This window comes from Sinocyclocheilus grahami, unplaced genomic scaffold (genome assembly GCF_001515645.1).
Source record: "Sinocyclocheilus grahami isolate Dianchi unplaced genomic scaffold, SAMN03320097.WGS_v1.1 scaffold938.1, whole genome shotgun sequence".
NCBI classification, from domain to species: domain Eukaryota; kingdom Metazoa; phylum Chordata; class Actinopteri; order Cypriniformes; family Cyprinidae; genus Sinocyclocheilus; species Sinocyclocheilus grahami.
The window spans coordinates 99127-126139 of NW_015506117.1; the positions used below are offsets into that span (position 1 = coordinate 99127).

The following is a 27013-nucleotide window of genomic DNA, read 5'->3' on the forward strand; positions in this document are numbered from 1 at the left end:
TGTATATATATATATATATATATATATATATATATATATATATATATATATATATATATATATATATATATATGTGTGTGTGTTAAATATGTGCTTTTAAAATATTTGGGATAGTCTTGGGATAGATAATACTTGTTAAGGTGGGTTCTGGAATTAAAAAAATATTTACCATATAGTCATAACTAATAATAATAATAATAATAATAATAATAAATGTATCTCAGTTGATGCAGCACAACTTTTCAACACTGGTAATACACTTTTTTTTTTCTTGAGCACCAAATCTGAACCAAATTCAGTTTTCTCATCACATGAATAACCTACACTTTAAAATATAATAAAACTTATATATAAGTTATACAAATATTGTTCACTTTTTACTGACTGATTAAATGGACTCTTTTTGTGGACCGTTTCAGAAAAACCTGCGAAATAAAACACTTTGCTCTATTTTTATTTCACTGAATGCTGCATGTGGCCCAAAGAAGCCTGGTTGTATAAGACTAGACCTGCCAAAACAGTCCAGCAATGGCCCACACCTGCCCTCTCATAAGACAAACAGATGAGGAAGGGACAACCCAGATCTATGACATCCATCCTGGGCCATTATCATAATGACAGTGCCATTACAGCTGCTGCTTAGTGAACACACCACACACCTATTTATGACAAGCCCTCTGCCTTCCATTAAACCACTGCAACACTTTCCTGCCAGGAGAGCTATTATACTTTATAATGGCTGCAGTCCAGAACACCATCATGTAACTCAAAACAATAATAAAAAAACAAACAAAAAAAACAGGCTGGCCGGTAACTACAGCAGGCTTTCAAGAGTAAAACACAAAACACACACACACACACAAGTAGATAATAATGTACTTCCATGTTGTATGCACAAAGAGAAAGCATACAGAAAAAAAAGTGTTTTGGCAGGTGTGAAATGAATACAGATATGTTGATAACAACAGAGAGAGCTCAGTACTCCAGCTTTCATTCCCTGATTAGAGGAGACTACAGCTTACAAAGCCAACGGAAAAAAAACACACTTGAAAAGACACACTACAGCCTGAGTGCGGGTCAGAAAAACAATGGATACAGACAGACAGGAGGGAGGATGTGAGGTAAATGTACAAGCTGTATTTCTGTCTTTGACATATAGCACTAATCAATTACTTTACAGATACATTAAGTGTGGCCTGAATTGCATATGTGAATACTGCACCGCAGCTTTGCCAGTGCTTTCATTCTAGTATCTAAACAGCTGGAGGTGGAAATGAATGGAAAAGATTAGCATCTATAAATAAACATGGCACTGGAGCATAAAACGTGACAATAACTTAACATCATCGTTGGCACAAAGGATTGGCAACACACTGTATAAAAACACAGGAATTGGATGATTTGAATGTACAATATTAAAATTGTTCACTTTTTTGTGACACGCACCGATGTGACCTCCAAAGACTTCCAATTTTTGTTATATCGTAGGTCAAGATTTACCAGATTTATCTAGCCTGTTACATATTGCAGACAAAAGCACCAATCTGATCAGCTGATTTTTCAATTTCTGGAAATCATGTTTCAATCAGGCAAATCAAGTTTTTAATCAGTCTGCTGGGAAACAAAGTTGTAGCAACTCATAATGTAATAACTAAGCATATTGTAATAACTGCACATAATGTAATAAATATTACATTATTGATGTAATAAAATGTTCATCATGTAATCATTTTCTCAAAATGGAATAAAATCTTGGGCACATAATGTAATAATAACTTTTTTCAAAATGAGAAATGTATTACATTATAAACTTACCAAAAATATTGTCATATTGTCATAACTGTAATAGGTTTTTTAACATAAACACATACAAACAATGCAATTCCCTTAAAGTACATTTTTTAAAATCTAAGTCTTATTGAAATAGTACCCGATTCAAATCCATGTAATTATTATTATTATTGATGCTGATATTATTAGTATTAATCATGGTACGTTGCTTCTTATATATGTATAAGCCAAAAAAAAGGCTTTAGTTAAAATAGAATATAAAATAATTTTTAATTCGACAACAAAAAGTTATACATACTGTTAAATGACAAACTGTGTACTTTCAAAATTATATTGTATGTTTGGTCATACAGATATAGTACAACATCATTCCAAACTGCAGAGTGTTTACTTTTATCTGTGTACACTCATAATAAAAACAGAATATTGTGCTTTTGTAAAATAAAGAAAACAAACGGGATGTGCTTTCTGTCGTCTTGATTTCCTCTCTGTGAACTTGTTTGTGGAGCGTGTCACAAAAATGAACCAAACGCACATTTATTTTCTTTCCTTTTGTTAATCTGTTGATCGTGTCAAATATATTTAACATATTTATTCCTTTTAAATATAGACTATGATTGGTTTCACTTTATTTTGATGGTCCCTTTAACACATTCTAATGTTGTACCTACATGACTAATAACTCTCATTAGAGTGTTACCCTATGATTTTATGAAAAAAAGTTATTTTATTTTTAATGTAACTTAAATCATTCTGGTGAACCATTTTTTTCTAATGTTTCATGACCCAGGGTTTGAAAACCTGTGGTGTAGAATATAAACAAGTTTTTATAACAACTATTTAAATAACTATATCTCAAAAATTATTTAAAAACAATATAATTACATAGCTAATTAGAAAATGGAAACTTTATTTTTCTAATTTAGTGAATAAAAAATGTGTTTTTGGGTTAAAGCAACTCAAAATGATGGAGCATGTCATAATCATAACATTTGTACGATTTTTGTTGGGAAAATGTTGGGTAACCTAATAAGCCTAATTTTCTTTTAATGTAATAGCTTATTTTACAAAAATCTATTATTATGTAATTTTGTGCTCAAATGTATTATTGTGAAAGATTATTTTTATATTGTAAACATTGTTTTACATTGTCATGATATTACCTTATAAACTGTGATTACATTATTCCCACAGTGTTTTCTTAATTTGTCATACAGTAATCTATTACATTATGTGAAAAAAATGTATTACATTGGAACATTTTTATTACATTATGACCATTTTATGACATTAATAATGTAATACTTATTACATTATGTGCAGTTATAACAGTATGCTTAGTTATTAAATTATGAGTTGCTACAGTCCTCATGCTGCAACAATGAGCTTATCCAAAGAAGACATAAGAGCTGGATATGCCAACGTTTGAGAGGTTCATGATAATATTGAATTTTTGAAAGATATTGAATGATTTGTCCGAAATATTTTTAGAAAGTAAATGGGATATGCTTGATCTAATCTGCATATTCTGGGTTATATATTATTTCAGATTAAATTGTGCCTAAATTTCACAGTTCTCTAAAATAGTGAACTGTGGTCTCAATGCATTTTGCCATGTTGATATAACACAATCCTTGGTGTTTCACTAAATGTCTGGAAAATTCCAGACGCTCATTAGCTGCTGCCTCTATGGATACGCTAGTAGTGTAGTGTTGTTTGTTAATGTGAAGAGCGAAAATTAGGCAACGGAACACATTATTTTGCTCTACCAACTGAAACAATGGGGGAATCTGCGAAGAAGCAGAAAAGCAGAAGACAAAGACAAAAAAACAAGTGTAAACATCGGTACGGCACACACAAGGTGGAAATATCTGATGATATAGAATCCTGAGAAGTGTTGATTCTTTTTGTTGGACAGGTAAAGGAATGAATTAATTGTTGTTTAAATGTAAATACCATAGTGGTATTGGTACCTAAAGTTCACAAAGAACAGCAGTGCTAATGCTAGCTAAAGAATAACTGAATGCACCTTTAATAATAATCAAAAACAATTCATATGCTAAGTAATATAGTCCATTGACCTAACTGTCAAAGCTGCCAAGCTACATGTCTATCAAAGCAACTTGGCCCATTCATATACTATTTAACTTTCGACATGGCTTGTCAAGTTAGATTTTAGAGCTGAAATTATCCAGTTAATAAGGCTTGCTTGGACATTACAAAAGTGGAAGTAACATTTGTGAAATGTCTAAACAACAGAAGGTGGATTCCTGAGCCCTTTCACTGAATCAATTAATGCCGTCACACGATATACAAAAACATGGCACGGCACAGAGCAATAATACATTGCTAAATAGAATATTTTCACTCCTGAAGTATGATGCCCACTGTGCACTTGTATCTTTAATGTGCACAAAGGCTCTACAGTACCTGTCTCCTTAAGAGCAGAGAGCGCAGCACAGTGGTAAGTGTTCTTCCATCACACTGAGTGAAAGGTGGGCTTAAATGTGAGACTGCCCATGTTTCCCTACCTTTTACTCCACTTGGAAGCATCTCATCAGCAGGACTAAGTCTGAGTCTAACACTTCCTGCGGTTACCTGCTTTGAAAGACAAATGACTTTGATAGTACCGCAGTATCAGGCTTTTCTACAGCCTTTGTCAACAATAGCTCACACCAAAATCACTGGTAAGACATTCTGAGTGATGGTAAATCTCTAAGTATAGGAGATTACTTGAGCAAGACTGAATAATAGAGTTTAAATGATGATTCTCTTACATTAAGAATAACAGCTCAAGTAGTAGAGCAGTGTGCTAGCAACACCAAGGTCATGGGTTTGAGACACCAGGCGGAATGATTAAGGTATAGCAGCGTCAAATCACCTTTGACAACTGTTACATTTACTTAGCGTCAGTAAAATAAGGATTTGATTATTATTTAACATGAGCTCTTTGCTTTTATGGAGACATTAACAACCATTTGAGAAAGATTTTTTGTGATGAGTGACATTTACATGCCAGATGATAGTCGTCCTGTATGTGAAAGCAACGGGTTTTTACACTGGCTGTTGCTTGCATCAAGCTATGATCGTCCATATATGTGAAATATAATACTGAAATTTCACACTTCACAGAGGCTGATTTGGAATTCGTCATCGACCAGCATCAGAGAGCGAGTAAGAAAAAGAAAGATAAATAAAGAAAAAGCGGAGGAGAGAAGAAGCCCCCAATTCCCCAGCCTGCACAACTCTAAATGCATTCCTGCTGTGCTCTCTTAGCTCTCAAAGCATTGTTCAGAGATGTCTGGCAGGTTGCAATTGCCTGGCAATACCCTATGGAGGAGGCTGGGAGGGCATCAGAAGCCATTTGCTAAAAATCACTGCAGCATCTGACTCAAAGAACACACATTTATTCCTTTAAAATGAAAAATAAGATCCCAGTTTTTTTTATTTTGCCATTAAAGAAGGAATCCATGCTTTATAACACATCTTAAAAATAAGGAAGGGGAATTTCAACCCAGCTACTCTCACCTCTCACTGGTCTAAGGGCTCTCCCTGTTATTTCTTTCTTAGCCAGCTGAAAGACAGTTTTATGATTCTCAAATGACCTTAAAGGGGTCATCGGATGCCGATTTTCCACAAGTTGATTTGATTCTTTAGGGTCTTAATGAAAAGTCTGTAACATAGTTTGGTTAAAATTCCTCAATGGTAGTGTAAACCAACAGTTTTTACCCCGTTAAAAACAGCTCTTTTCAGAGCAAGCTGTTTTCTTGCATGCCGCTTTAAATGCAGATGAGCTCTGCTCACCCCACCCCTCTCTTCCGAGCCACTCTCTGAGAGACGGTAAACTTTAGCCGCATTCATCATGAAACTTGCTAACTAGCACGCTATTAGGAAAGGCGATTTGCAAAGATTCATTAAAAAACCTTACACTCACTTCTTCTGGAGATGAAGTTGGATCACAAATGATTCGCACGAATATAGACGCATTTAGGTAGATCGGGGGCGCATTCCCTTCAAACACAAATGTAACCCACTGCGTTTTCAGTGGCTCAGATGTCGGGAGTAAATGACGACTGCTATGTTTATTATAACATCCAACAACAGAACACCTCAATCGCTTAGGAGCCATTCTTGTCTACATCTGCTCCGGCGTCGAAACAATGGGGAACTGATGACAGCTCACTCAGGGTGGGTCTAAGGTAAGACACCAGTCCAGTCTGTGCTGAAAAGCTACTGTCAATCAAACGATCGTGGGATGGGCTTGTCTGTGTGACATCACACATACAGGCATCTGAGATCGGCTCGATTTGAGAAAGGGGAAATTATTTAACGAGATTAAAAAAAAATAAAAATAAAAATTTTATCATTATTATCATTATAGGGTGGTTGTGTACACAGACTGCCAACACACATTTCAGTTCAAACAGCTTGTAAAAGTGCATGACACATCCGATGACCCCTTTAAAGGTGTAAATGGCAGGACTTGTTAAGAATGTGTAACTGGGGAGCTGGTCTAAAAGGAAGATTAACAGTAAACGTGGGAAGCACTATGATGGCATGTTAAATGAAATGCACAATCAAAACCTCTCAGTCAAACACAGTGTGAGTTCAGTATTCCTACTACTCTATCAACTAACATCTCTGTCTGATATATTATTAATATATTAATTACTAATTAATATAATTACACAGAATATGGAGAGGCCACACAGCATTTGACCACTGGATTTACAAAAATTTAACACAATTTTATGAAGGGTTTTCTCTAATGGCGGTTAATAGTCACATGACATACAGGTAAACAAATAAAATATTTCATCTTTTTTAATAAGGGTTTTATTTTGATTGTGGTTCTTTAAAATGTATTTGTTAATTTAACATTTTAATGTAAAGAATTAGCACTTTTATGATTTAATTAATTGTTCGCTTTTTATTAAACTCACGAACCCCTTGCATTTGCTTCACAAACCCCAGTTTGGGAAACCTTGATGTAATGTAACGTTTAATCCACTTCATGTTGTTAATAACAATGGGTACACAATTATCTTATTTAAATCAATGTATTACCTAACATGTGTACTGTAGTGTATTATAATACTAACTACCTTTTTTAATGTAAATCAATAATATCAGTAATAGACTACTACAAGATATTAGTTAAATCGCTCACCCCTAATACAGAGATTAAGCACTCTGGTCAGTCCTCCATCTCTGTTACCGGTTGTTGTTAATGGTGCCAATTGCAATACATTCATGTTCTCCAGCAGACCAAGGCTTTGAAATGAAGGCTTTCTGTTCGATTGGGGAGAATGTGACAATCCATAAGTGAGTCTCATTACCTGCAACACAGCCACCTCGTCAGTATTGAACATAAACGAGCTGAGCAACGCTTGTGTAACATGCCATTATTGATCAATGCACAGCGGGGAGCCAGATCATCAAGCCCTTCTCACTTTTCTCCAGCTGACTTGAGACCCAGGAGTGGACAAGATATCTTTAGTGTTCAATCTAACATATCTTATCATTCATCTCCACCCATCACTAAGAGTAGAGAGCCTTTGGTTCCCTATGATCTGCAATCATGATCATGATTAGGAGAATTACCTGAGCTCCGGGGTCAATGAATGCAGACAAACATAATGCCCAAAGCATAAGTAAGGGGTGGTAAGTTTCATCTAGGAAAGAATCCCAAAGAATGTAATGAACAACACAGATTGATATCCAACAAGAAATCAATATAAAGCTGCAGAAAAAGAAGAATGATCAAAAAAAGATCAGGATATTGAATAAAGGATGAGGGAACGGTGATCAATGATTATAAGAGAAAAGACAAGGACAAAAACACTTCAAAGCATCAATCTAAACATGTCTCCAACCATGTTTGGTCACTTAAGTGATAACTAGCCTCATTTGGAACTTTTTTCATATTTTCTACATGATTGTAGAAGATAATATGTATCGTGAAAAGTGCTCTTACAGCAGGGTATGGAAGTATCCATCTTAAGTATTACACTATGTCTTTGCGTCTGCTGAAATTTCGCATTGTGCCTTGCCACACAAGAGCTTCCAATCTCATGAGAATGTTCCAAATCTATTTGTCCTGTTGCCGGAATTAACACAAATACACGTAGTACATCAGAAATAGAATGGGGCATTCATTAACTGTTGGTGACTCTCAGTGCCACTCCACATCTGGTGTCATATTATTATAATGGGTCCATGTCAAATATAGACAGGGTACATTAAAAGAAAAAAATAGTAATCGTTATTGTGTCATAACTACTTTGATTTTAAGCAATTTCATATAGGGGAGGCTGATATTGTCAGGAATGTGTATGTATTTACATGCTTGGCTTTGCAGTTCCTGAACCAAAGGAGCAACATGTCCTGATATGTGTCTTTGTGAATAAGTCATGAGGCTAAGCCCACAGTCCTTACAGGGCCCTGTAGGGTTACAGGGTTTCAGTTCTCAGTTGAAAGACCAATATAGAGCCCCAGGCAAGATCTGGGTGCTTGGGGTGACAACCAAATGTTGACCCCTGGGGCAAAGATATCACAGCAGAGGTCTAAGAGAATATCCCGCCTGCAGTCATGCAGGGACAGTCCACCACCTCCAGCAGGAAACTTCTGAACCTGTGACCCACATCATAGACATACTGTAGTGACCTCAACATCTATTTCCTGGAGCTAAATTGAAAAAGGCAACTACCTGAAATTCAAAGGTATGCAGATCAAAGAATATTGCAAGGAGGGGCTGGGGATGTGTTATAAAATTGTTATTTCTAGTTAATTAGTTAATTAAATAGTTAATTCTGTCATAATTGTCTCACCTCATGTCATTACAAACCTATATGACGGTCTTCTATGGAACACAAAAAGAGTCAGAATGGGTAGAATGTTTAAGCTGTTAATTTCAGTATAGTAAACACACAATGTACAGGGTCTATCAAGCAACGTTTGTAGTCAAGACCAGCTAATTTTAGTAAGTCCAGGCCATGACCTGAGGGGAAACCGAGACCAGAAGAGGGTCTGAACAATTCAGAAAGTGTAAATATTATTTCACGCAAAATCTCTGCAGTGCACTCACAGTGTACTTCAGTCCAAAAACTCAACTACACAAAGCAGATAACATGTGCAAGTTGGCATTGACCACAGTGTTGTAACACTCGAGATGGTTTTGGTATTGAGTTTGAATTAAGGCCAAGTCCAAATGTTCCCAAGTTCATGACAAGACCAAGACCATGAAAATATTGAGTACTACAATAAAAGGCGAAAAAGCACCATAATGTAGTCCATATGACTTGCTACACGCCAAAGTTAATTTTATGCTTTTATTATTCACACACTCAAACACTTATAAAATGATTTAATCTCTAGCCACTGGAAATACTTCACAGTGCTAAGCTGGTGTGTAGAAGGTGAGATTGAATGTCTCGTAAATAAAATAAAAACATCATCAACACAGCCTGAGAGAACAAAAGCATAGTGGAAGTTCTGAGATTTGTTTTTATGTGGGATAGACAGATGAAGTGTTTTTGTGTGGATCTCTCCCCATCCTCAGCATCGTCCCTGAAGGCCCCGAAGCTTCCCACCAGGCCTGTTAAGCTTACATCTAGTCTGGTTGGGAAAGCTTATATGGCAGCAGGTCAGGCTGGCGCATGCTTGCACACCATGGCGGTGTTACAAGCGTACCAGGCTGACCTGCTCAAGGACCTGGATGACAGGGAGGAGGGGGAATCCAACGTGGTAACAGAACTGCGTCGGGCCACAGATTTGTCCCTCCGGGCCACCAAAGAAACGGCCAGAGCTATTGGCCGGTCGATGGCAGCAATGGTGGCCACGGAGCGGCATCTGTGGTTGAATCTGTCCGATATGCAGGATAAGGACAGATTCTTCCTCCTAGATGCCCCGCTTTCGCCCTCTGGCCTTTTCGGCGACGCAGTTAACACTGTCGTCGAGAGGTTCCAGGAGGCGAGAAAGCAAGCAGCGGCGTTTCAACGGTTCCTCCCTCGTCGCTCCCAGGCCCATGGGGCTGCTGAGCGGGAGCAGCCCCAGCCGTCAGGCTCCTCATATCGCCAGTCACAAAAACAGAGCATTGCAACCCGCACCCCTCCGCAAAAATAAATCAACACAGCCTGAGAGAACAAAAGCATAGTGGAAGTTCTGAGATTTGTTTTTATGTGGGATAGACAGATGAAGTGTTAAATGGAGGTGGTATGGATAATGTGTAAGACAGACAGTCTCTGGAGATAATAAAGAGCTTTACGAGACCCTACAGATGTTTCAGTCAGCTGTGCACTCTAAGCCAGATCTTCCTTTATGTGAAGTGATGCTGGAGACTGCTAAACACGGCACGGTGGCTTAGTAGTTACCTCATAGCAAGAAATTCATTGGTCCAAGTCTTGTTTGAGCCAGGAACCCTTTGTGTGTGGAGTTTGCATGTTCTCCACACAGAAAGGTGTGGATTGTCTGTGTGGGTCTTCTCTGATGGTTCTTATTTGGTGTGGGTTTTCTCTGGGTGGAAGGGTATTGGAAGATGGATTGAAGTGCTATCCTAAGCTGATGGATGTGATTGCAGTATTAAGCAGGTCTCTTGAATTCAATGTTTCATTTTTTGACATTTTTCAGACTCAGTGGGTAGCACTGTCCCAGCTGAGCCAGGAGGCATTTCTGTCTGAAGCTGGCATGTTCTACCAGTGTCTGTGTGGGTCTTCTCTGGTTGATCTGGTTTCCCCCACAATTCAAATATATGGAGTACATGTACATTTAAGACTGTAAATTGCAGGTGTGAGAACGTATGTGTGTACTGGATGTCTGTGTGTGTTATCCCTGTGATAGACGGGCCGCCCATTCAGACTGTTTTCCTGCCTTCAACCCAAGATCTCAGGGTATGCTTCATCATCCCCACAACCCTATATAGGACAAGCGGTTTGGAGAATGGATGGATGGATTTTTAGGACTGCAGGTGTTTGATGGAGGGTCCATGTTTAGATGTGGCACTTGACATAGAGATCTTATTTGCAGACCGAGTGCATGCTCATGTTTCACTGAGCTGGATAAGAGACTAATATGCAAATTCTCATTCATTCTTCTCTTAATATTCCTGCCATGTCTCCAGTGTTTTCCAGCTAAGGTGAAATCGAGTAGGGATTTACTGCTAAACAAACATGGTCTGCATCTGCGATGGAAGCAGAAGCAGTAAAAAAAAAGCTTCTAAACAAACAGTCTGTTCTCAAAAAAAGAAAAGGAAAATAAGTCTAAAAGAATATGTCCATGACACACACTAAATCATTCCTGGCATACTTTTATTCTGCATGGATTGGCTGAACTGTTATGGAAATGTTTCTGCTCCAATAGACAAGACAATAGACAAGACTATAGTAGCTTGAACTGTCTGAAATAGGGTAAATAACATGTCAATGACAGGGTGACCTCCAGACACCCACATACACACAAACATCTGTCTTTTATTACACATGGGAAGAATGGAAGAACTGACCCTTCACTAAGTGACACCCCCCTTGCTTACTGTTGCTATCTTTCACAAGCTTTCTTATTAAAACGTGTTTTGTCATCAACAAGTATGAGAACTAATCACATTGAATGAATCACCTCAGAAATGATTAAATAGGTGACCTCCAGACACCCACATACACACAAACATCTGTCTTTTATTACACATGGGAAGAATGGAAGAACTGACCCTTCACTAAGTGACACCCCCCTTGCTTACTGTTGCTATCTTTCACAAGCTTTCTTATTAAAACGTGTTTTGTCATCAACAAGTATGAGAACTAATCACATTGAATGAATCACCTCAGAAATGATTAAATATCATGGGTTAAAGGTGTCAAATCTTAATCGAATCTTTCCAACCTGTATATGCTGTACCTAGTTTACAATAAATTTTGTCTGTCGTTCTTTCTGTCTTTGGATTCAGACCTGTAAAGGTACATATTTTCCCATTGTCTGCGCAGGTAAGGCACAAAAATAAGTGTTCCATTGTCTAATTTTCACATCTAAAATACATATCTACAGAGGTGGCAGCCAAAGAGTGTGAGGATTCTCTCCAATGTTTAGTGGTTCACGTCATTTTAACATGTCAATATACACTGAAAGGGGTGATTACCTTGTCATGTGACAGTAAGGCAGGTAAGGGGTAAGAGCTTTCTATAGATATATTTCTCATGTCTGTGTGTCATGAATTCGCTGAGTTTCAAATAATTTTAGTGACACGTTTCTAAAAGCAGTTTGCGAAGACAGAACGCGCACCGTGTTTATTTTCTTTATTTTGCAAAAGCACAAAGTTTTGTTGTTATTGTGAGTGTACACAAATAAAAGTAGACACTTAACAGTTTAGAATGATGTATAACACTTATTTGTGTGACAAAAATCGAGAGTATTTTTAGTGTCTTTCACACTGATCTTAAAAAAAAGTAGGCAGGTCATGCCGGCGCGACCGTCAACCCCAGGGAGTTAAATTAATACTGTGAAATGCATGAAGTGTTTTAAGTCGTGTTGGTTTGAGAAGACTAAATTGGTCATACATAATGCTCAACTCACTGTCTGCCGCTGCCGCTTGGTCGTTGTTTTAAAAAACTAAAACTTGAATTTAACAAACATAAAATGTTCCAAACATATTTCTAAATTAACTTTAAAAGAAACTAATGTGCGCTAATGTTGATAACTGCGACATAACGACTCCTTTGAACCAATTCATTTTAATGAATAGTTAAAACAAGTGATCTGTCTAACACTGAACTCACGAGACATCACTGTCTGAATCGGTTTATAACTGTAACGGACCGAACGAGACGCGAGACGTGCGGATCCATCTGCAGGCTTTTATTAGACATAGACGTGGTCATAACAGGCATGGGTCAAACAATGGCAAATAGGTATATTGAGGGCAAGACAAAAGAGTAATCCAAAACGGGCATGGTTGATAACAATATCCTGAGGGTGAAGCAAATGGGTAATCCAAGACAAGCAATAGTCCAAGCGAGGTGCAAACAATATCCAAACAGGGCAGGGCAGAAAACAGACAGGACAAGGCAAACAGGCTGGGATCAAGACACGGAAGAATCAGGCAATGAACAGAGCTAGATTATACTTAGAACAAACTCAGAAAGGCTCCATAAAGTTGCTATCGCTAGGGGAGAGATAAACGCTAATAATACTCGGAAGTTTGAAAAGGATCTGAGTGGGGGTAATATAGTGAGTGTGTGATTGGTTACAGCTGTGTGCAATCAGTGCAATGGATGATGGGATATGTAGTCCGGGATGACATGCAACAGTTTGTGTAGTGTGAGAGTCAATGTAACGGAAGAGTGACCTCTGGTGGCGATCGAACAGAAGTCCATGGACAGGATTCGTGACAATAACAAATAATTTACTCAGAACACCTCAGAAATGAGATCATAAGTGTGTTTACCCCATTTAGAAAGAGTGCTTAGTAAGATTTAGCCTTAATAAATCACAGTATTTTCATGCTATTTATATGACAATGTGTAGTAAATTACCTATAAAATCAATTAGTTTAGACTGGAGTGAAGTGAAACCAGACCAAAGCACAAAGCAAGCTAGCTGCTAATTTTATTCAATTGTATATGGTAGAAAATTATACTATTAAATAAATTTTTAATGCTTCTTTTTTAATGGTATTCTTTAATATTTATATAATTATATACCAAAATAATTATCTGGTCTAGCAAAAAAAAGCATCTTATCTTACAAACCTATGAAGGCCAGTGGAAAAATCGGAGCTTCCCCTTCAGGAACTCAAGCTGCATCAAGATTCGCTTTGGGAACGCCCTTGCGTGACCGCGTTCTGAAGCACGTGTCAAATCAGTCCAATGGAGCAGCGACACGTCACGAGCGGGGTGACGTAAGCACCAGAAAGCATAAAAGCGCATCCGGCAGAGCGCAAACCAGCTTCTGCTCTTCAGTAGCGCTCTGTGTATGTGCCTGTCTATTTACTGTTGTCTGTCCGCACAAGCACTTATATATATAAAACAATGAAAAAGTCTATGGCGAGCGAACGGCAGTACAAACGCTGTGTTCCTCCCTGCCCACGATATCTGATGGCAGGGGATACACACGATTTGCGTGTCGTTTGTTTGGGAGTTCAGCATGCACGGTCAGCTCTTGAGGGAGCTGATTGTCATGACTGCGAGCTGCTCTCGCTGCGCATGCTCCGCTCTCGCCTGGCCATGTTTGATGAGAGCGGCCAGGCTCGCGATCCCGCTGGCAGCGGTCCCGCTGTTGCCGAGGCACAGCGCAGACTGTTGTCGTGGGGATCGCGGGTGGATTTAGCGGAGGGATCCGAGACGGGCTCATCCTTTTTCTCGGTCCTCACCCGCTAGATCCGCAGTTCTCTCTCAGGGTTCGGAAGCCCGCGCTGCAGTTTCCGTCAGGCTCCTCATATCGCCAGTCACAAAAACAGAGCATTGCAACCCGCACCCCTCGGATAACGTAGGATAACGTAGTATACGATGCCCGATCCTCCTCAGTGCCCTCACGGAGAGTCACTGATAACCCTGCCACCCTCGGTGCTTCAGGACTCAGTGAGCTCCGACGAGCAAAATTCCCAGCTGCCCCCTGGCGACGGTACGGCACGGGAGAGCTCGCCCCCTCGAGTGAGGGTGCTACAGCAGTCAGGTCGGTCGTTCCCTGCCGGTCATCCGCTTCAGGGCACCGAACTGGGTCCTCTAATAACACCAGAGGCCAGCCTCGAGAGGCTGGTTACCTTAGTAGATTTTCTGATAGCGTGGAAACTTCTACCAAATATCTCAAAATGGGTCTCATGGAGCCAAGGAGCGGAGGCCTGCGATCGGATGCCAAGGTTGCTTTGTTTCTTCTCAATAGGTGAGTAACACCGTGTCTACAACAGCTAAAGTCTGCCTACACTGGGCGCGATTAAACGACCGTTGAAAACCATTTGAAATGTGTGTCAGCACGTCATAAATAGAACCCGGCAGCAGTTTTCTGTCGGGATTTGTTGCGCCGCGCCGCTCACGTCCGTAGACACGGTGTAACATTGGTTTTGCTTTGTCTCACAGAACTAATCGTTGCCTGGGTTGCGTACGTATATGTGGGGCGGAGCTATCAGAATAGAGGCAAGACACTTTTGGGGTAGGGGCGTGTTTGTTTTGGTGATTTCAAATATCAACATTGGCTACCAGAAATCACTTACTCTGCCTTTAATATAACAAAAAAAAAAAACATTAGCTTTCCTGCTATGTTGGTGTTAAACGTCACAGCAATGTGTCTTGAATATGTTTTGCATTAAGTCCGATGCTTCTTTCTTTTTGGAATTATTGCTTGAAAAAGACACATTTCATTATGTATTTTCAAATGCCTAGGCCTATGTTTAATTCCTTTAATTATAACATTTCTATCATTATTTTTAAACGTTTAGTCAAACAATAATATATTATCGCATGTGTCTAAAATCAGGGCTTAAAATTAATTGGTTTTAAGTAAAAACGATAGGCTTCTTTTCCGTTACATTTCCTGAGTTACAGGTTAGAACGAAATAAAACATTACTTAATGAATTCAAGGCACTATAATTTCCTTATCAATTTGACGTAAAAACTATATATATACATATATATATATATATATATATATATATATATATATAATTTTATTTAGTCATATTCGTGATTTATGAAAATTTCGTTTTATAGAATAGCTAGGGTATTCGTTATGTTCGTATATTGCTTATGACGAAAAATCATTAGCCTATCCTATTTGTTATGAAGCTGATTTAAAATTCTTCATAACAAATTTTAAGAAGAAGTTAAAAGTTAAGAAAGAATTAAATTAGCCTGTAGGCTATAGATCTATAGGCTAATTTTCTTAACTTTTATTAGACTGCAGATCGGAAAAAATTATTATTGATAATCTTTAAAATGAGAGAGACATAATTTAGGTTACTTTCTTCGACTCCAGAAAAAAATTCAACCATTTAATTTGCAGTGTTAACATATGAATTAAATGAAAAACAAGAAATAAATCACAACAAGAACAATAGCTTTTTTTCTTGTAATCAAGAAAAAATATTTGACAAAATTTCAAAATGAATGCTGAATGATATTTGACAGTGAATGCATCTCCGCTGCATACAATCGTTGTTGTCAGTCGCAAATATTAAACATGTTTTGGGCTATAATGCATGGCGTGTGTGTTTCACTAGCTCCGTTCCCATAGACACCTTTTGTTTGATCTAATTCTGGATATTTCCATCCTAAGACGTGTGATTAATCAGCCGATTAATCCGTATCTAAAGCCGTGTCTACACCAAGAGAACCCATTACGGGAAGTGGCGCGAGGCGACAAATCATCTACAGTAACTGATGCCTCCTTCTATCCCGAATCTTTGAAACATGTGTTGTATGCGTTGAAAGTGAAACCTAAAAAACAGCGCGCATAAGAAAGCGATTGCACGCTTTCGGGAGCTCCAGCAAATGCACGTGATCACAGATTGCCCACTTCCCAGCCATAACAACCCCCCACTTAAAATTTACATAAGATTTTAGCCATATTGCCCATCTAAATCATTCATCCCACACTATCAACAGGCGCATCATGAAGGCTTACACTTTTTGTACTTGGTTTTGGCACCACAAGGTGTCACTGTGGCCTCAAAGCTTACCCCTCGCCTACTCTGGCTCGATTGCTATTCCTGAGGTAAAACACGCCCTTCTCATTACCCTACGGACAAATAAATGTAGAAATAAATAAATGTAAAAATAAATAAATGTAGAAATAAATAAATGTGGAAATGAATAAATAAATAAATACGTAAATAAATGCATAAATGTGAAAATAAATAAAAGTGGAAATAAATAAATGTATAAATAAATAAAAGAAAAAATAAATACTTCTCATTACCCTACGGACAAAGAAATGTAGAAATAAATAAATGTGAAAATAAATAAATAAATATGTAAATAAATACATAAATGTGAAAATAAATAAAAGTGGAACTAAATAAATGTATAAATAAATAAAAGAAAAAATAAATACATGTGAAAAAAAAATAAAAAAATACATAAATACGGAAATAAAATAATAAATAATCATTTATTTTTGCTTTTTTACATTTCTTTGTACATTTCTTTATTTATTTATAATTATGGCAGGATTGGCATTCCATATTTAGGAGCATGTGTGCAAATAAAGCAAAATCCTTCCGGGTGAGTCTTCTTAAATTTAATATCATAAAAAAGTCTTCAATATATGAAATGGTAAGACAAACGTCTTAATGATCACTTAAAGACATCTTATATTTTGGGGATGGAAAAACATAAATTGCGATACAGCCTATTAATTATTAAAGTTCAAAAGGCTATGATTTCATTTAAAAAAGAGCGATGCACGTTGCAGGGTCATAAGGCGAAGCTGTTGTGCGTTCTACAGGCTCGCGCAACAGCGCTTCAAAGTGTTTCTTAATCAATGAATAGCGCACATTTATGCCAAGCGACTGCTTATGAATTCGAGTTGATGAATTATGACAATGTCTACTTTATGACCTTTATATAATATGTTTTAGATGGTTGTAGGAATGCATATTTTATCTCTCATCTGAAAGATCAGCCAGCAATAGTATAGACATTTCAAAATAAGAGTCCTGGTATTTTGGTTACACAAAACATTGTATTTATTTCATAGTAAACTATTGTAGTTTCAGGCTGGGATGCTTCCCCACGGGAAGAAATGTCAAAGAACATTATTTGACACATATTATCCAATATATAGATTATATCAGTAAAATCTGTGTCCCATTCACTGAGAGAGACACTATATGACAAAGCAAGGAGAATTCTACCATTGATATGCTGTAATTTTGCATAATTTACCATGCATAATAATGCATAATTTGAGTATGTAATTAAATGTAATTGTTTCAATAAAAAAAAAACATTATTTGTTATTTGTCACATGTAGTAAGACAATTTTTGTGCCGTGGGTAATAGGAGGATTTTCCACCAGGCTACCACCGTAAGTATATTTCAAACCGGTGGGACGCACTGGAAGCCAAGGTGGCAATTATTTAACAGGCTCAGTTTCCTCTGAAGTTTACCAGCATAAATTGAAATTTCATTCAAACATATAAATTCTGTCATTATTTACTTACTCTGCATATTCTAAACCCATATTTAAGCACATTGTTTTTTCAAGCAGTGGCATCAAATAGGGAATAGGACAATCCAGCTTCAGAAAGGACAAAAAAGAACCATATAAGTATCAAAAAGTAGTCCATACAACTTGTGCGCTACATAACAAGTCTTATAAAGCCATGTGATATATTTGTATGAACAAACTGAAAACTTCTCCTTATGTGTTCCACAGAAGAAAAAAAATAACATCATACAGGTTTTGAACAACATAAATAATGATAGATATGTAATTTTTGGGGGAGCAATTATTTTAATCATTGCTCTTGGGCCTTACTAAATACATAAGGAGGTCATGAATGCTTTAATGTCTCCCAACCAAGCGATGGTGACCTTGCAGAGGAAATGTTTTTAAGCATTAATATTTAACAATAATTTGAGTCTTTTATTAACATACCCCATAAAACCACTTAGACACAAGAAACAAACAACTCAAAGCACAGGCTCCAAATAACAGTGAGGGACCATGGCTTTTATGATGTTTTATCAATCCCCTGCAATTTCTGGTGATGATGCTCATGGCCATGATAAATTTCAAGATTTCATTCTTAAAAGCAATCTTGTTGCTGTCCTGTGCTTGAAGGGAGAGGAGAAAACAGTCTTACGCACAAAAGCACCTCTTTTCCATTTCATGTATCCTTTTGAGTTCATTTGTTTTGTTTGCTTCATTTCCACAGCAACCAGGCTGGGGCCAAACTCAATTAACATGAGCTCCTCTACTCTCCACCACCTGCTTTATCCACTTTATATGCATTAATCATGTGATATATCCTCTCAGGACCACCACACTTCTCGATAATGCACATTACGAAATCAGAATGTACACCCATTAACCAGTGGCTGATTTATCGCCAAATCGTTTTCTACACAGCAGCAGAAGACAGCTGTCAGCTCTGGATGGAGTGATACATATCAAGTCATGAAACTCCAGATGGTGCAGAATGATAGGTCCTTTACATGTAATCTGCTAGCAATCACATCATTCACACGCCACATGCTGATTGGCTCCGGTCATTCTGCAGTCAATGAGATTGCCTGCACCTGAGTTCCTCTGAAGCCCTCCATCTACCCCAGCTCCACCTGTCTAGATCTGCTACAGGATTTATGCATGGCTATTCACGCAGCAGCAGGGTTTCTTGCATGCTCACAATACCATATATTTTGGCAGTAGCAAGTCATAATTGCTCTGCAGCAGCAGCGTGCATAGCAGTGCATAGCCTATTCCGCTAAGACCAAATAAAATAACATTGTTATCTATTAACATACTAAAAATATTCAGAGTTGTCATGATTGAAATATGTTTTTTACAGACTTTAATTATGAAAAAAATGTGACAACTGCTAATAATAATAATAATAATAATAATATTAACAAATTCAAGATATAAAAAGAGCAATTATAATAAATTATTCTGCAATTGTTTGAGAGAATGAAAACTGTAGGAATTGCCCAAGGTATTGATATTATTCACTATTGTTATCTGTCACTATGGTTGTTGGTTGCATGGTTATTAGTGTACAGAACAACTGAAGAGTGATACCTAGCAGCTTGCAGCTTGTGAACTCACTTGAAGATGATTTTCCCCCAAACCAATTATGCTCAAACCCCTCCCCCAAAGCTGATTCTAAAGATTTTATTGTTCATATCAATAAAAGTGCTGATTGCCTACACACACACACACACACACACACACACACACACAAACCTCTTGAAGAAAAAGAAAAAGGAAAAACTAACTATAATCTTAGTATAGTGTTGGTAGAATATCCTGACAGCAGTATGCCTGTCACAATTTAGATCCATCCATGATTTTTTTTTTTAACTCTGAAGAAGTCTGAACTTTTCTTGACAGGTGACAGACTGTGTGAGTTGACCAATGAAATCGGCCGTGAGACGGGGTTAGCGCTTAACTGGTTTGGGGGGGAAAGTAACATCTTCAACATGCTTAATAAAAGATACAAATGTAAAACTGTTTAGCCAAACTAATTTGAAACAAAACCAAATCAAACAACAAAAGTCTGTACAATTCTGTTGATTTTTGGTTCCAGAAAGCTATTTCAAGATCAGCCAAGCTGCAAACCAACAGGCTGGATGATTGGATGCATGGGAGAGAATGAAACCTGGCACTGAAATTGAGGCAAATACAATAAACAAAGCCTTAAAAATGGGTCTGTGAGTCACAGACAGCGCTAGGAGGCATTAGTCACAGTAACGGCACAGCCAGAGAAGGGGCGGCTGATGGAGTCTCCTTTAAAAACAGGCCTGCTGATGACAGATGGCCGCTGTGAGAATCTACCCACCATCTACAAATCCCCATTCGTTCGGTTTCTCTGACACACGTAAAGGTTGAATCCACTTTATGAGGATTTAGTGAGCTGCGGGAAAAGAAAAAAAAAACGTATTCACATGGCAGAGAGACACAATCCTGCTGCTTATTTTCAGACAATTGTAGAGAAAAGAAAAATGTACGCTGTGGAAATTGTGTCAACTTGAGTTGGTATTTATACAGAATGGAATTGGGTATAGTGGTGGCTGTGTGCCGCTGTGATGGAGGGAGAGGTAGGCCTGCACATATGAGGGATAAGACAGGGAAAAGAGAGCTAATGAGCTCTGGCCAGAAGACAGAGAAAGAGAAACTCTGGCTGGGAAGTTTGGACATCTGTGAGGAAGAAACCGTATCTTTCAGAGCGTTTGAAGTGGAATTTAGGACAAAACCTCAAGGCCTCTGTCTTCTCAAACGCATGTGCTGATAAGCAACACGCACAGAAACAGAAAAGAAAGCATCCTTTTGGGCTTTGCTGCAAGGCTTGTGTCTTTCTCTTTGATTAGAAATAAGCAGAGGCTTTGCAGACAGCCCTTGTTTCGTCCCTCAAGCAATGCTGTCATCTCAGCGAGACACAGACCTGCACAACTAAAGGTTATCAGAGAGACAGTAAGGGAAATCAGGTGGATTTCCACAAAACCTCCCACTACATCCCTTGTCCACCTTAGCTACCAATAAACACGCACACATGAAAGACAGAGATGTGCAGTGGCGCCTCAAGTACATGTTTGGCAAAAGGGGCACAGTAAAAATCCTGGGGTGGCACACTAAAACGTACACAATTAAAAAAAAAAAAAAAGAAAAGAGAAATAGAGAGAGAGAGAGAGAGAGAGAGAGAACCTGCAATTCTTATTTCAAGGATAAACCCATAAAAATTACTATTAGAAAAATAAATGTTCTGTTAAGCTAAACACTTTGATTGTCATCATTGTTGTTGAACAACTCGTTGGAGTTAAGGAATTCTTATTTGTTATTGAATTTGGATAAAGTAGTAAAAAAATGATAAAGGGCTGTGAAAGTCTGAAAATGTGTCAAAGATAAAAGTGAAAAACGTGGCAACTTTATATATTTATCAGTACAATTAATTTCAAAAATCTATATATACACTCACTCAACAGTGTAAAGTGCATTTAATATTTATGTCTAAGAAGAGGCTGGAAACTAAAACAACCCAAACAAACTCAAACAAAACAATTCAGTATTGAATCAGTATTCCCAAAACTAGAATGGACAGGATTTCAGCAAACGCATGTGCTGATAAGCAACACGCACAGAAACAGAAAAGAAAGCATCCTTTTGGGCTTTGCTGCAAGGCTTGTGTCTTTCTCTTTGATTAGAAATAAGCAGAGGCTTTGCAGACAGCCCTTGTTTCGTCCCTCAAGCAATGCTGTCATCTCAGCGAGACACAGACCTGCACAACTAAAGGTTATCAGAGAGACAGTAAGGGAAATCAGGTGGATTTCCACAAAACCTCCCACTACATCCCTTGTCCACCTTAGCTACCAATAAACACGCACACATGAAAGACAGAGATGTGCAGTGGCGCCTCAAGTACATGTTTGGCAAAAGGGGCACAGTAAAAATCCTGGGGTGGCACACTAAAACGTACACAATTAAAAAAAAAAAAAAAGAAAAGAGAAATAGAGAGAGAGAGAGAGAGAGAGAGAGAACCTGCAATTCTTATTTCAAGGATAAACCCATAAAAATTACTATTAGAAAAATAAATGTTCTGTTAAGCTAAACACTTTGATTGTCATCATTGTTGTTGAACAACTCGTTGGAGTTAAGGAATTCTTATTTGTTCTTGAATTTGGATAAAGTAGTAAAAAAATGATAAAGGGCTGTGAAAGTCTGAAAATGTGTCAAAGATAAAAGTGAAAAACGTGGCAACTTTATATATTTATCAGTACAATTAATTTCAAAAATCTATATATACACTCACTCAACAGTGTAAAGTGCATTTAATATTTATGTCTAAGAAGAGGCTGGAAACTAAAACAACCCAAACAAACTCAAACAAAACAATTCAGTATTGAATCAGTATTCCCAAAACTAGAATGGACAGGATTTCAGGACTGTGCGTTTGATAATTTCCTCAGATTGCTGTCTTGTAAAGCTGGATTATTGTAATCTGGCACAAAAAAAAACACTCCTATCTTGATAGGAGCAGCTTGTTACTGGAAAAGCTACATTGTTTTGGGATAAAAATTAAGTACCTGTCATGCTCCTGAAAGGTAGTTAATTTAGTCACTTCTTTTAGTTGGTTACTCTCCAACACTGGATTAGATCACTACCGAGAAGCAGAAAAACTACAGGTTGTGTGCATGAGAGAGAGTGTGTGAGCGAGCACTGCAGTGAGTATGTGTGAAAAACACTCGCTGACAAGATTTCCGAATAAGAGTCTGCTGACATGGGTCCCAGCAGCAAAACTAGAATGGACAGGATGTTTCAGGACTGTGCGTTTGATAATTTCCTTAGATTGCTGTCTTGTAAAGCTGGATTATTGTAATCTGGCACAAAAAAAACACTCCTATCTTGATAGGAGCAGCTTGTTACTGGAAAAGCTACATTGTTTTGGGATAAAAATTAAGTACCTGTCATGCTCCTGAAAGGTAGTTAATTTAGTCACTTCTTTTAGTTGGTTACTCTCCAACACTGGATTAGATCACTACCGAGAAGCAGAAAAACTACAGGTTGTGTGCATGAGAGAGAGTGTGTGAGCTTCAGGACTGTGCGTTTGATAATTTCCTCAGATTGCTGTCTTGTAAAGCTGGATTATTGTAATCTGGCACAAAAAAAAACACTCCTATCTTGATAGGAGCAGCTTGTTACTGGAAAAGCTACATTGTTTTGGGATAAAAATTAAGTACCTGTCATGCTCCTGAAAGGTAGTTAATTTAGTCACTTCTTTTAGTTGGTTACTCTCCAACACTGGATTAGATCACTACCGAGAAGCAGAAAAACTACAGGTTGTGTGCATGAGAGAGAGTGTGTGAGCGAGCACTGCAGTGAGTATGTGTGAAAAACACTCGCTGACAAGATTTCCGAATAAGAGTCTGCTGACATGGGTCCCAGCAGCATGATGCAAAAACACCATCTCATTAAAGTCACAAAAATAGACCTGCGTGAACACAATTACACATTCAGCAGAGAGTGATGCTCACCAAATATCTCACAAAGCTTCTCTCTCTTGTTCTCTCAGAGCTGTTTAGCCAACCCTTCCTCTTCTTTTTGTGTCCCCCCCAGAGGAATGATTAAGAAGTTTGGATTTACAAATTGTGCTGGAGAGACTGTTTCTCCTAACTCTCATAGAGACTCTGTATCAGCCTGTTGATGATGTAATACAGACAAAAGAAAAAGAGTAAATTTATCATAAAATACAGCAAGTGTTCATTTAATTTAAACAATTTATGTATGTATCATTTGCTGAAATTAAATTATATTACATATCAGCAGTTTGTCAGCCATTTGCCACTCTGCTCTCAAGATATATCAGTAGACATATCAGTCTTTCCATGTTACGGATGCTGGCACCCCCACAAAACTACTTAAATGGATAGTTTACCGAACAATGAAAATTCTGTCATCATTAACTTACCCTCAAACCTGTATGAGCTTCTTTCTTTTGTTGAACATAATAGCAAAACATAAAACTTAATTTTGAAAAATGTGGGTAACCAAACAGTTGATGGACCCCTATGAATTCTATATAAAAAAAATAAAATAAAATAAAAAGTACTGTCAATAGGGATCATCACCTGTTTGGTTACCCATATTTTGCAAAATATCTTCTTCTATGTTCAACAGAAGAAAGAAATTCATACAGGTTTGAAACAACTTGAGGGTGAGTAAATGACAAAATGTTTAATTAAACTGGTCTGTAAAGACATTTTACCAGAAGTGTTCATGCTAGATGAACAGCATTAACATGACTATACATGTGTGTTGGTACTCGTCAGTGTAGATTAGGGCTGGGCAATAAAACGGGATGGCAAAATTTTTGCTCGATATGGATAAATCTAACAGCCTATCATAAAGCAGAAATAATAGAGCTACTGGTGAATAAAGTAGCTAAAATAAAAAAATAAAAAAATGAATAAAAAAAATAAGTGGCACAGGGGATGGTGAAAACGGCCTTGTGCTATTATTAAACTGTTTCAGTTTTAGAAATAATTTTATTAGACACCATTGATGATGAATTTTTATTAAAACAAAACAAAAATAAAATAAAATAGAAAAACTTTTTGGGGGGGGATTTCATGGGGCAATAAATTAAGGTAGAAGGTTAGCTTATTCTGTGGAGTTTACTTTTAAAGGTCCCCTGAAATGCTTAGAAACACGCAGCGTTACTCTACGTGTTGACGTCATTTTAACTGAAACAAGAAGGCAGGGCGGGACATATCAAGCAGCCCCACCCCTTTTTAAAATAGCCAATAGCGTTTAGTGTAGGGGGCGGGCGCGTCGGATTCTAGAGAGCATGTGATTGGACAGAAAGTTTGACGAGAAGCTGAAGTACGATGTGACGTTAAAAAAAATTGTTGAGCCATTTTGGCGGAAGTGCAAGCTTTGAATGCTTATATCTTCTAAATGCTGATTTTGTCACTGTTTTGGAGCACACTGCCTTATAGATAACCTTAAGACTAACATATTGATACTAACACCCAAAAAACTTTAATTTTGATTTCATGGGGACTTTAAACAAAACATGTTTACATTCATTCTCAGGTTCTAGCATGTGGAACACATTTCCTTCCCCAATAATAGCATAGAATGAATATTGTGATATATATTAATATCACATAGTATAGAAATAAATATATATATTGTAATATTATTTTTGGTCATATTGCACAGTCCTAATGTAGACCCACCATTCATACTGTAGTTTAATTGGACTGGTACCCTGTTTGACTCCAAAAAACAACCTTTACAAAAAGCTTGTCACTTCCCAATGACCCGTATTTTGTATCTCATTAAATAGAGGCACAATTTAGGGAAGATACTTTAAGTAGATGAAGGCCTAAATCTAAAAGAGAGAATTTTCATATCGCTGAGATTAGATTGGCTATTCAATCCATTCGAATGCTCAATGTGCAGCTGCTGATAATGTGAATAATGTGAGCCACTGAGATGAAACCTTACAAACTGGACAGCAATGCTTTTCGCACCATGTCTTCCCTCAAAAAAGATGACTTCTTCCTTTCATTTGTATGAGTAATTCACATTGAACTTAGAGCGGAGGCTGAGAATGGATGCTAGATTGCCATCCAATTAATGTCTGGCAGCACATAAATCAAATATTCTGATTTCACAGAGGCAATCATCTGCTTTATACGAGAGGGATGTGTTGTCGAAGAACATTAGGCAGAGGTATGATGGTGATATTTAGACAGCGTACTATACGTCGCTATTAGAGAAAGGGCACAAAATAGCAAGAAATGACTTTGGATATTGTATCCATTACTTCCTCACCTAGTGGCCCTTGTCTCTCTTATCTGACGGTCTGCCTGTCAGCGTCTGTAGGGATGACAGCCACACAGGATGCAGTAATGTGATTTTCCTCTCGCTTGCGGTTAATTTTACATTGATGAATGTCTTTTGAGAAGGCAGTAATAGTATTTGGAGGAGTTACACAGCTTGGGTGACTTGCAAGCTAGATTACATCAGCAGATAACATTTCAGCTATGTAATGTGAAAACACTATGAAGTAACTATGTTATGGTGCAGCACTGGGGTTCCAGCAAGTGTGCGGCGCTGCCACGCTGAGAACAGTTGGCTGAGCGCTTTTAAATTCATTACATGAAAGGCTGACAGAAGTCTCTCCGTGTAGTTCACTTCCTCTCTCCCTGACTCTATAGTGGCTGTATGCTGCAGCTGATTCGGTTGTGGCAAGCGGCCAGATGAATATTAGATTAAGGTCCCCTTCAAACTCTCCCTCACAACTCAGCTGACACCTCTTCCTCAGTGACGGTGCAGAGGGATAAAAGCAAAGGGCCATGGGTGGATCAGGGAAATGTTACATTGACAAACATTATTTTCCCAGGTTGCTTCTCTGCAGTCTTCCCACATGGAGGTTCCTTTTACATGATTTAAAAATGTGGACTTACAGGCTCTTGGATGAGCATTATTAGCTTCAAATGGCAACAGAGGGCAAAAAAACCCTGTGAAGTTTGAAGACTTTTCAAAATGAAATAGTTTGGAACTGTTTCTGTACAGAAGACTGGGCCAGTTGCCATAAAAAAACAAAAAAAAAATATTTGTTGGGCATTAGCTATATGTCAAAAAACTTATATTAAACTGTATTTGGACAGCTGCAAACCAACAGGCCTATAATGGGCTTAACATTTGAAATTGTTCACCCAGGGTCAATTTTAACACTGGGTTAAAGTTTAATTCAATAATTTGGTGCTAAATTAAAAAAAAAAAAACTGTGAGGGGTCATCTGAAAACAGTGAGTATGGATGGATGAAGACGCAATAAAGGTCTGAAGCCAGAAGAGAGAAAGATGGCCAAACACGAAAAACAAAAGCAAACAATGGTATGGCATTCACAACGTGGAATTGATGACGGATAATATCCTGAGTAGTGATGCTCAAGATGCTTGTTTTTCATTTCATTATTGTGTAAAGCACTCTCTAAACTCACTAGTATAAGTGTAATTTACATCTATTCATGGATATTGCACCATAAACCTTAGGTTATTTTGTCCCATGT

General features: G+C 37.7%; 1 protein-coding gene across 1 annotated transcript in view; it reads right to left on the reverse strand.

Annotated features, from left to right (window-relative positions):
- The window catches only part of LOC107564467 (dipeptidyl aminopeptidase-like protein 6), a gene marked incomplete at its 3' end in the record, with an annotated part of 320140 nt that overhangs the window by 79864 nt on the left and 213263 nt on the right, over positions 1-27013 (reverse strand). The gene's annotated exons all lie outside the window — the stretch shown is intronic.